The 9,026-nt window shown below is 48.9% G+C and overlaps 1 pseudogene; it reads left to right on the top strand.

The window, feature by feature from the left end:
• The first annotated feature begins 236 nt into the window (after window positions 1–236).
• On the top strand, window positions 237–8,787 carry LOC134728822 (cell division cycle protein 27 homolog; annotated as a pseudogene).
• The last annotated feature ends 239 nt before the right edge of the window (window positions 8,788–9,026 follow it).

The following is a 9,026-nucleotide window of genomic DNA, read 5'->3' on the forward strand; positions in this document are numbered from 1 at the left end:
GTGAAACCTCGTCTCAAAAAAAAAAAAAAAAAAAAAAAAAAAAAATTACAAAAACTAACTGGTTTCATAACCTGGACTCAAAGTTAATAAATAGATAAATAGGCCGGGGGCGGTGGCTCACGCCTGTCATCCCAGCACTTTGGGAGGCCGAGGTGGACGGATCACAGGGTCAGGAGATCGAGACCATCCTGGCTACCACAGTGAAACCCCATCTCTACTCAAAATACAAAAAGTCAGCCAGGCACAGTGGTGGGCGCCTGTAGTCCCGGCTACTTGGGAGGCTGAGGCAGGAGAATGGCGTGAACCCGGGAGGCAGAGCTTGCAGTGAGCCGAAATCGCGCCGCTGCACTCCAGTCTGGGCAACAGAGCGAGAGTCTGTCTCGAAAATAAATAAATAAGTAAATACATAAATAAATAAATAAATGTAAATAAGTAAATAAATAGATTAAAATTGAAAACTAAAAAAAAGTAAAATAATTAAAAAAAAAAAAAAAAAAAAAAAAACGTAGCCGGCCGGTGACGATGGCTCACGCCTGTCACCCCAGCACTTTGGGAGGCCGAGGCGGGCAGATCCACTGGGGTCGCCAGTTCGAGACCAGCCTGACCCACATGGAGAAATGCCGTCTCTACTAACAATACAAAATCAGCCGGGTGTGGTGGCCCCTGCCTGTAATCCCAGCTACTCAGGAGGCTGAGGCAAGAGAATCGTTTGAACGCGAGAGGTGGAGGTTGCGGTGAGCCGAGATGGTGCCACTGCACTCCAGCGTGGGCACCAAGAGTGAAACTCCGTCCGAAGGGGAAAAAAAAAATAAGGGCTGTATTCTGTTATTTTTGCTTCCTACCCTGACAAGAACATAATACAGCTGTTGTCTTTCTGCCTGCCTGCCTGCCCGCCCGCCCGCCTGCCTGCCTGCCTGCCTGCCTGCCTGCCTGCCTGCCTGCCTGTGGCAGGGCCTCATTCTGTCTTTCGCCCAGACTGGAGCGCAGTGACACAATTATGGCTCACTCACTGCAGCCTCAACCTCCCCAGGGTTAGGCGATTCCTCGAGGGATCCTACGGCCTCGGCCTCCCAAAGTGCTGGGGTTACAGGCGCGAGCCACCAGCACCCGGCCTGAGTTAATACATCTGGTCTCACTGCGTCTTAACCACGCACCCACGAAGAACTCAAGTCAAGAGAGAGTCGGCAAGAGACTCTCAGCATTCTCTCCCGAAAGCACGTGTGTCCCGAGCTCCTGTGGTTTCAGGTGGCCGCGCGTAGAGGAGAGATTTCCCATGTTTCCGGAGAGGTGCGAGCCACAGTCACTCGGGGCATCCGAGCACGAGATGGGGTTTCTGACAGCGACTGAAGGGCCAGGAAGGGCCAGAATCTGCCAAGGCCCGCGTTCCAGGGTGGGGCCGATGGAACCCAAGGTAGAGGGAGTCAGCGGTCCGCACAGAGAGAGCTCCAGCCCTAGGCCCCACTGTGCAGACCGAATCAGAAGGAAGAGAGTCCTTCGTCCTACCTGCCACATCCCTCACATCCCCCCACTGAACTTGGGAGTGGATCCGTGTTCTAAACACGAGGTGACTCTCGGTTTGCAATGGATCACAAGGGGCCGGGCTTTCCAGAGTCGGCAGGATAAAGAAGTCATTCTGGCTCGGACTCCCCCATCCCACGGTAACGGTCGGTAACGGTCGCTGGTGACTTTAAATGAGCCGGGGCTGGCCGGGCCGGAGCCGCTATGGGGGTGGGGGGGGTGGGGGGGGGGCGGTGCCTGAGGCACTGCAGAAAGTGGGCCTGAGCCTCGAGGATGGCGGTGCTGCAGGGACCCGTCCAGGCTGCTATATGGCAAGCACTAAGCCACTATGCCTACCGAGGTGCGGTTTTCCTCGCAGAACGCCTCTATGCAGAAGTACACTCAGAAGAAGCCTTGTTTTTACTGGCAACCTCTTCTTACCGCTCAGGAAAGGCCTATAAAACATATAGACTCTTGAAAGGACACAGTGGTACTACACCGCAATGCGAATACCTGCTTGCGAAATGTTGTGTTGATCTCAGCAAGCTTGCAGAAGGGGATCAAATCTTATCGGGTGGAGTGTTTCCTAAGCAGAGAAGCCATGATGATATTATTGTTCCTGAGTTTGCTGATTCAGCTCGCTTTCCCCTTCCATCGTTGGGACATGTATATTGCAAGACAGATCGGCTTACCAAAGGGTCAGAATGTGACCAAAAGAGCCTCCGTTGAAATCCTTTCCTCTGGTGTCCCTTTGAATCATGATGTGAAATAGGGGGGAAAAGCCAGATCCTGACCAAACATTTTGATTCACATCTCTAGAGAGCTTTAGCAACTGCCTGTCCAAGTGTTGTGCCAAAACACTGGGACCTCGTCCTAGCTTATGTCACAGACAGCCTGAGACCGTTCTTACGGAAACACCCCAGGACACCGTTGAATTAAACGGATTGAATTGAGAATCTTCCAATTCAAAGTACTCCTTGAATACAGACTCCCCAGTGTCTTCTATCGATTCAGCCGTCCTTTCACCTGATACCGTCCCACTGGGAACAGGAACTTCCATATGATCTAAACAGGTTCAACATAAACCAAAAACTGGTCGAAGTGTATTAGGAGGACCAGCAGCAGTTAGTCCATGAGCCCCAAGTGTTGGCATTTTGCCATTAGAAGCCCCAAGTCCCGGAGACGGATCCTATGGACAAAACTGCACTGGTATTAGACACCTTCTGTCATTGACGTGCCATCCACCGGAGCCCCTTCAAAAAAGTCTGTTGCCGGAATCGGCCAAACCGGAACACAGTCTGTCTTCTCGCAGAGGGGAAAGAGCCGAAAGGTAACCCCAATTCTCGCAAAAACACAAAGTTCTGGTGCGCCGACAAGGGCAACACCTCAGGTATTGAGCCCCACTATGGCATCTCCCCCAAACGCACCGCCTCGAAGAAATTCACGACTCTTGACTAGTGACAGCTCCACAACCGAGGAGAATAGGAGAAAATTAAAAGGGAAGTTTCCACCTAAAATCCCAAACAGAAAAACAAAAAGTAAAGCTAATAAAGGAGGAATAACTCCACCGAACATAAGTGATAGCCATGGAAGTGACAACATTGGACTCTTCCGTCACTCCAGAAGGGAAAATAGCCGCAATCGCGCCTCAGATTCAGGCTTTTAATCTACAAAAAGCAGCAGCGGAAGGCTTGATGAGCCTTCCTCGTGAAAGGGGGAAAGGTTATTTAGCTTTGTGTTCTCACCACGGCAAAGAAGCTGTCAGTATCTTGAGCCATCTAGCTTCTCACCACCGCAATACCGGTTGGGTACTGTGCCAAATTGGAAGGGCCTATTGTAAACTTTCAGAGTCCACACAAGCTGAAAGAAAATTCTCAGAGGTTAGAAGGATTGAGAATTACAGAGTCGAAGGCATGGAGATCTACTCTACAACACTTTGGCATCCTCCGAAAGATGTTGCTCTTTCAGTTCTGTCCAAAGACTTCACAGACAGGGATAAAACTTCGCCAGCCAGAGGCCTGGTGTGCTGCAGGGAACTGTTTCGGTCTGCAACGGGAACACGATATTGCGATTCAATTCTTCCAGAGAACTCTCGAAGTGGATCCAAATGATGCTTATGCCTATAGTGCATTAGGGCGTGAGCTTGTCTTCACTGAAGAACTGGACAAAGCATCAGCTTGTTTTCGAAATGCTATCAGGGTCAATCCCAGACATTGTAAGGCATGGTAAGTGGTAATGAAGTGTAAAGACAAAGCCCTATGGATGGCGCCGGTACTCGCTAGTTTTTCTGGTTAGATAGCTCTTTATTGTCACGAATTTGGTTAAAAATACTTAGGGATGGTACATAGTGCTGAATAACTTCTAACTAAGATGTTTCCTTATGAAACGTATGTCTTGAACAAACTCTGAAATGAACTCATGATCATAGAATACCAGATCCTTATACTCAACAGTTTCAGTCTTCTAGCAAACTTTTGCAGACGCTGTAGTTGTCTTTGGTTCGTGTATGTGTTTCTTTAGTTGTGTGACTGGATTTGTGACTTTTTCTTCGAGCACCGAAGTGGTGATGGGGACAAGGAGCGCTTGGGAGATTGGAAAGGAATAGCATAGTTCACTTATTGGAGAATAGAAAAATAGATGGAAACAACTCACGAGCTGCTGCTTTTTGACAGTGTTCCAGTTTACGGAGTTACTATGAAGAACTTCACGTGCCCTTTAATGTAGCGGTCTCTCTGTTTTACTCTTTTGTACTCGTGTATAAGTGGGCACATAGGAAATTACTACCTAGGTCCTATTGTGATCAACTGAATAAGACATGAAAAAGTGTGGTCCTACCTCTGCCTCAACAGCATACTCACCGTTGACATTTATTGCATTTTTCTGGACTGACTTCATAGTTTAAACGTCAAGAGAAGGCCGGGCGCAGTGGCTCACGCCTGTCATCCCAGCACTTTGGGAGGCCGAGGCGGGCGGGTCACGAGGTCAAGAGATCGAGACCATCCGGGCCAACACGGTGAAACCCCGTCTCTATTAAAAGTATGAAGATTAGCTGGGCGTGGTGGTGGGCACCTGTAGTCCCAGCTACTCGGGAGGCTGAGGCAGGAGAATCGCTTGAACCCGGAGAGGTGGCGGTTGCAGTGAGCCGAGATCACACCATTGCACTCCAGCCTGGGCGACAGAGCGAGACGCCGTCTCAAGAGAAATACATTAAAAAAATAAATACATACATAAGTAAATATCAAGAGAAAGTATAATTCTGAAGTCATAACCCTGTGGTAGTTATTCTGTCAGATACGGTGGTCTTTGGGGTGACTTATTACAGCAGTGGAGTTCTATCATTTGATTTGCTTCTAAATCTGAAGCATTATATTACGGAAACATTTTTTGATTTGCGAATATGTTGTTGAATGGATCATATCTCATTTTGCTGTAGTAGTTACATGGCCCGAAAGATGGCCAAAAAGATAGTGCCAGCTACTGCTGACCAACGCAACAATCAACTTGCCAATACTGCCTTCTCTTCCGATGGCTATGTTCTCCGTCCTATTTTAAGAACTCAGTTCTTCATAAGACTTGTGTCGTTTTCGATTTTTTTCCCAAGTCTGGTTGATCCTTGTGTTGTGATGTTTTTAAATGTGTATTGTCTGTTCAGCTCTTTTGCAGGAGTCGCATTCTTAAAAAAATCTTAACCCTATCAAAAATTGTGTTTAAAGGAGGATTATTCAGATCGGCCAGCTTTGACTAGGAAGAGTGTAAATGCTGACGTATTTAGGTAGCTCTAAATACTGAGCAACTTTATTCTAACCACAAAATGGATAGCCTTTCTTTTGTCTTCACTTTCGCTATCATTAGCACAGTGTTTAATACCTTTTCTTCATCTATAACACAATTATAATGATATAGGAAGCCACTCAAATAAGGCAGACACGTTGCGTTGCACTTAAAAAAAAAAAAAGAAGAAGAAGAAGAAGAAGTCTCTCTGTGGCACAGAATGAGGTGTGGCTCGAATCTGGAATCTCCAGTGAAAACCAATGAAAGAGGGTGAAACCCCGTGTCTACTAAAAAAAAAAAAAAAAAAAAAAAAAAAAAAAAAAAAAATGAGCCGGCCATGGTGGCGCTGAGACAGGAGAATCACTTGAACCCAGGAGGCAGAGGTTCCAGTGAGCTGAGATCACGCCGCTGCACTCCAGCCTGGGGGACAGAGCAAGACTCCATCTCAGAAACAAACAAACCCACCAAGCCAGTAAAGGTGTGTAATTCGATGGTGTCAGGCTCAGGTCTCTTGACAGGATACATCCAGCACCCGGGGGGAAACGTCGATGGGTGGGGTGGAATCTATTTTGTGGCCTCAAGGGAGGGTTTGAGAGGTAGTCCCGCAAGCGGTGATGGCCTAAGGAAGCCCCTCCGCCCAAGAAGCGATATTCATTTCTAGCCTGTAGCCACCCAAGAGGGAGAATCGGGCTCTCCACAGACCCCACAACCCCCAACCCACCCCACCCCCACCCCTCCCACCTCGTGAAATGGGCTCTCGCTCCGTCAGGCTCTATTCACACCGTGTGCTTTTGGAACCTCCAGCGTGTGTGCGTGGGTTGCGTGGTGGGGTGGGGCCGGCTGTGGACAGAGGAGGGGATCAAGCGGCGGTGTCCCGCGGGTGCCCGGGACGTGGGACGTGGGGCGTGGGTGGGGTGGCCAGAGCCTAGGGAACTCATCGCCGGTCAGGACGTCTCCCCTCCTGGTCCCCTCTCTGACCTACGCTCCACATCTTCGCCGTTCAGTGGGGACCTTGTGGGTGGAAGTCACCATCCCTTTGGACTTTAGCCGATGAAGGCCGGGCTCCCAAGAGTCTCCCCGGAGGCGGGGTCTTGGGCAGGCTCACAAGGATGCTGACGGTGACGGTTGGTGACGGTGATGTACTTTGGAGGCCTCGGGCCAATGCAGAGGTATCCATTTGACCTCGGTGGGACAGGTCAGCTTTGCGGAGTCCCGTGCGTCCTTCCAGAGACTCATCCAGCGCTAGCAAGCATGGTCCCGACGATCCCAGCTCCCAGCAGAGGCACTTTTGTTCACACAGGATCCTGGGCAGGAAAGTTCTCAGCAGGCTTAGGCCTCCTAGCCAAAAAGCCAAAACCACTTCTGGGATTTTTTTCGAAGAGCCAGTGGTTCCACAAGGGGCCGTGGGTAGTTGTGGAAATGGAGAGAAGTGTTTGCACATACATATTGGAGACAGAACGGACAGGGCTCGGTCACAGATCACTTAGGACACGGGCAGATGCACATTGAGAAAACTCTTCCGGCATCCTAGGGGAACAGAGGTACGATTTTTCGAGACAGTCGAGGGAGAAGCCACACCAGATTTTAGGATTGGATCTTTATTCCTATGTAGTTTCTATGAGGTATCCAAGTCCAGAAATCAACTCGCCAGTTCTGTACAGCATTCTGTAGGGAGATCAAATCTGGGATGTCAGAAGTTAAGAATTCGGGCCTTGGTGAGGGATTAGATTAGATGTACTTGAGCTTATTTTGCAAAAAAAAGAGAGGGCGGGAGATAGCGAGAGCCAGAGCCAGAGACCGAGACAGACAGACAGACAGAGAGAGAGAGAGACAGAGAGACAGAGACAGAGAGACAGAGACAGAGACAGACAGAGAGAGACAACGATACACAAAGAGGGAAAGACAGAAAAAGAGAGAGAGAGAGACAGATAAAGAGACAGACGGAGAAAGACACAGATGGTCAGAGACAGAGAGAAACAGAAAGAGAGAGAAACAGAGACAGGAAGGGAGAGAGACAGGCAGAGAGAGAGAGAGACAAACAGACAGGCAGACAGACAGGCAGAGAAAGAGTAAGACAGAAGGCAGACACACACACCCCCCCACACCCCCCCCACACACACAGAGAGAGAGAGAGAGAGAGAGAGAGAGACAGAGACAGAGACAGACAGAGAGACAGAGAGAAAGAGACAGAGAGAGAAAGACAGAGAGAAACAGACAGAAAGAGAGACACAGACAGAGACAGAGAAACAGCCGACAGGGGGGAGAGAGAGAGAGAGAGAGAGAGAGAGAGAGAGAGAGAGACAGAGAGAGAGAGAGACAGAGAGAGACAGACAGACAGGCAGAGAAAGACAGTAAGACAGAAGACAGACACACAGAGAGAGAGACAGAGAGACAGAGACAGAGAGAAAGAAAGACAAAGACAGAGAGAGAGAGACAAACAGACAGACAGGGAGAGAGACAGAGAGACTAAGACAGAAGACAGACACAATGAGAGAGACAGAGACAGAGAGAAGGAAAGACAAAGAGAGACAGACAAAGAAAGACAGACACGGACAGAGAGAGACAGAGAGAAACAGACAGAAAGAGAGAGAGAGAGACACGCAGAGAGAGAGTGAGAGAGACAGGCAGGCAGAGAGAGAGTAAGACAGAAGACAGACAGAGTGAGACAGACAGGCAGAGAGAGACAGAGAGAAAGAAAGAGAGAGAGAGACACGCAGAGAGAGAGAGTGAGAGAGACAGGCAGGCAGAGAGAGAGGAAGACAGAAGACAGACAGAGTGACAGAGACAGGCAGAGAGAGACAGAGAGAAAGAAAGAGAGAGACAGACAGACAGAGAAAGACAGAGACGGAGAGAGAGACACAGAAAGAGAGAGAGAGACAGAGACAGAGAGAAACATACAGACAGGGGGAGAGAGAGAGAGAGAGAGAGAGAGAGAGACCGACAGACAGACAGGCAGACAGGCAGAGAAAGGGAGTAAGACAGAAGACAGACACAGTGAGAGAGACAGGCAGAGAGAGAGAGAGACAGAGAGAAACAGACAGGCAGAGAGAGAGAGACACAGAGAGAGAGAGAGAGAGAAGACAGACAGAGAAAGAGAGAGACAGAGACAGACAGAGAGACAGACAGAGAGACACATATTTTATAATGCTTTTGATCACATAAACGGTGGCCGGGGTATACTTTGAAAACAACGACAACAACAACAACAACAACGACAACGACAACAGCAACGACAACAACAACGACAGCAACAACAACAGCAACAAGAGCAGCAGCAGCATTCGCCTACGGATTTCTAGAAAATAAGATGTCATGATGAAGTATATAGTAAACATCAACCGGCTCTCACTGCACGTTGAGAGATTCACAAAAGCGCTAGTTAACAACAGGAAAAAACAGCAGCTAACGTGTCTTGGGGGAAATAGACGTCTTCCTGAAAACTGGGGATTTCTACTTCACCTGAAAAGAAAGACATACGAGAAAGGAAAAACACGAACAAAACAAAACAAAACAAAACAAGCCAACAAACACGGGCCAAGGCACCGTCCCTGGAATTCTTAAGTGAGCCAAGTTATTAGTTTTCAGAAAGCGTTTCTATTTTGGGCAAGTACTAAGAAGGCCCAGACTAGAGCCGTGGCGCCCTTCGCATTGTGAAACTCTGCTGGCCGGAGGGCGGAGAAACTAAAACATCACGATTAAAGGTGACCGAGACCCAGCCAGGGTGAAGCTTTCCTAGGGAGGGAGGCCTGAGGCGGGAA

This window comes from Pan paniscus, chromosome 14 (assembly GCF_029289425.2).
Source record: "Pan paniscus chromosome 14, NHGRI_mPanPan1-v2.0_pri, whole genome shotgun sequence".
NCBI classification, from domain to species: domain Eukaryota; kingdom Metazoa; phylum Chordata; class Mammalia; order Primates; family Hominidae; genus Pan; species Pan paniscus.